Genomic DNA, 3,317 nt, shown 5'->3' with positions numbered 1-3,317 from the left:
CCGGGTTCTGTACATCCCTCCATTTCCTTCCACCAAGTCTTCACCTCTCACTGGCTGCGGAGCCTTTGTACCTCCCCTACACATAGCCCTCTGCATCCCCACCCCACCCCCCCAGCACTTGTCAGGCAGTGTTCGGTGTGGAGCCTTTGTACCTCCCCTATACATAGCCCTCTGCATGCCCCGCCACCCCCAGCACTTGTCAGGCAGTGTTCAGTGCCAGCTAATGTAGAGTGGCACTGAATCATCGCCTGGGTTTTACCAGCTTCTCATAATGATGATTTCTTTTGGGTCCAGTTTCTACAAATAAAAGGTATTTGAAGCTGGGGGAGGGGCAGCTGCAGACCTGTAATCTAAGCAGTCAAAGAGGTTGAAATAGGAAGAATATGAATTACAGGCTAGCCTGTGCTACATGATGAGAGACCCTGTCAAAAACAACAACCATGACAATAAAGCAGGTAGATTCTTGTTAATCATTCTTACTTCACTATTTTTATGCTGTGTGTGTAAATGTTTTGCCTGGCTGCACATCTGTGCACCATGTGCATACCTGGTACCCTTAGAGGCCAGAAGAGGGTGTTGGATCCTATGGAACTGAGCTAGAGATGGTTCTAAGACTCCATGTAGATGCTGGGAATCAAACTCAAGTCCACTGCTCTTAAATTACCGAGCCATCCCTGCAGAACCCTTCTTAAAGTTTTTATTTGTATTTTATGGGTGTTTTGCCTGCATGTATGCCTGTGTTCAGTACCTACCGAGGCCAGAAGATGGCACTGGATCCCCTCCAAGTGGAGTTACAGATGGTCGTGATCTACCATGTAGGTGCTAGAATCAAACCTGGGCCCTCTGGAAAAGCAGCCTGTATTCTTAGCATTGAGTCATCTCTGCAGCCCCAGGTGAGTTATTTGCACGAAGGAAAATCTTCAGGTGTTCTGAAAAATACTAAAAAATCTAGGGCTGGAGAGATAGCCCATCAGTTAAGAGCACTTACTTGCTCAGCAGAAGAGTGGGATTCAGTTCTCAGCACCCAGATGGCAGCTTGCACCAGGTGGCTGTTAGGATTCTGTCACTCCAGCTGCATGACTACACTTGCGCAGTTCAGTCGCTAAGCAGGGGTCTTGTGTCTTACATCATCCGTGTGCTGCGTGATTGAGCAAATGCTCCTAGTGTGGTCACACAATCAGCGTATGGGTGGTGTAGCTGGGTAAACCCACATGTGCATGTACAGGGGAATCCTTAAAAAGCCGGACACAGACTCCTTCCCCATCTTCTCTGCTCTCTCCTCCCCCCAATATCTCTCTCTCTCTCTCTCTCTCTCTCTCTCTCTCTCTCTCTCTCTGTGTCTCCCCCAAGCCTGGTCACTCTCTTTCGTTCCCTGCCCCCCAATAAAGCTCTGATACTGGGCTTTGTTGTGTCTCATGACCTTTTTGCCCCGTAACAGCGCCGCTTATCATTTTTTAAAACCAACATTGCTCTAACTCCAATTCCAGGAGCTCTGGACTCTCTGGGTACCAGGCATTTGTACAGTGCAAATACATAAATGCAAGTTAAACACTCACATACAAAATAAAAATGATTAATTATAAAAAAAAAATCAGCTGGGCATTGGTGCCTTTAATCCCAGCACTCCAGAGGTAGAGGCAGGCAGATCTCTGTGAGTTCGAGGCCAGCCTGGTCTACAGAGCGAGTTCCAGGACAGGCTCCAAAGCTACACAGAGAAACCCTGTCTCAAAAAACAAAAAACAAAAACAGCAACAACAAAAAACAACATAAAAATCAAGAGTAAAAAAATGAATTAGAAGCTCATTTAAAAAAACATTTATCCTTACATAGTTTCTTACATGTATTTAATAAATTTTAGTCATCGTCAACCCCATTACCCTCTCTCATCCCCAGTTCCTCTTCCACCAAAACCCTTCTTTCCAAGAAGTCCCCTCCTGCTGTCACATGTTTGTTTTTTTTAATGTGTGATACACTGAGTTAAATGAAGGTTGCTTGTAATGGGTGGGAGGTTATTTTCTGGGGCCTGGGCAACTTTCCAGTAGTTAGACCACTGAAGAAAATGACATTCCGCCGGGTGGTGGTGGTGCCCACCTTTAATCCCAGCACTCAGGAGGCAGAGGCAGGTGGGTCTCTGTGAGTTCGAGGCCAGCCTGGTCTACAAAGCGAGTTCCAGGAAAGGCGCCAAAGCTACACAGAGAAACCTTGTCTCAAAAAACCAAATAAATAAATAGATAGATAGATAGATAGATAAACAAACAAATGACATTCCTTCCCCCAGCCACCATTAACTGTCAGTAGCCCCTCAGGGAGGGGTGGCCCTTCATGAGCCCCTCCGTCACCATGTTGAAATGTTGATGGACTCCATCTTGTGCTGGTCTTGCGGAGGTAACCACAGCTACAACGAGAGCAATGGCCATGGCGTTCCTAGAAGGCTTTTTAAGGCACCCTCCTTATCCTCTGGCTCCTGAAGTCTTCCCCTTCCTCCAGATGCTCTCTGAGCCTTGGCGGGCTTGGTGCACTCATCCCGTTTCAGGAGGCTCACTCTTGAACCTCTCACGGCCTTGCTTCTTTCCATGACTAGTCGTTTACTTCTTACTCTGAGGTGAAACTACAGTACGACTTGCCATAAGAATACCAGGGTTCTCTCTCCTGTTGACCTCCTGATCCATAACTACCAGTACCTCAGCTCCTTTTTCCGTACCGAGTGAGAACAATCAACAGTGGTACATTATTTTAAAGCCCGGGAGGGAAAAATTACTTGAATTAGTAATAGAAAAGAAATCGAAGTGATAAAAGAGTGCGAGGCGCCATCTACTGGATGACTTGCAACTTCCAGATTTGGTTGACAAAAATGATTGCAACTTTTTACTTTTTAAATCCCATCAGCAGGCCTCTGCTCAAAAGAACACCCCATCAACACTGAGGCTACTCCTCACACTATCCTGAACTATTACAGGACACTCCAACCTCTAGTCTCTGGAAAACTATGAGGAAGGACTGATGCACAAATCCATAGTTAAGACATCCATAGTGTTTACTGACTGAGTACCAAGAAATGAGTCTTCATCCTCTGGATCTAGCTTCAGGTAGACTCATTCATTCCCTTGGTTGACTATGAAGTTATTAGGGAAGAATTGTGTTTAGCTGTCGATGCTCCACAGTGCTGGATGATCACACATCTACAACTCTTATGACTTAGTTCTGAAGGAAGAACATGCAATGGATAGTTGTTTGTGTGTGTGTGCACGCACAGGCACACTAGCTTGCTTGCTTGCTTAGTCCATGTCTTACTATACATAAGAAATCTTCTGGAGTGG

This window comes from Peromyscus eremicus, chromosome 4 (assembly GCF_949786415.1).
Source record: "Peromyscus eremicus chromosome 4, PerEre_H2_v1, whole genome shotgun sequence".
NCBI classification, from domain to species: domain Eukaryota; kingdom Metazoa; phylum Chordata; class Mammalia; order Rodentia; family Cricetidae; genus Peromyscus; species Peromyscus eremicus.
This window is presented reverse-complemented; position numbering follows the sequence as displayed.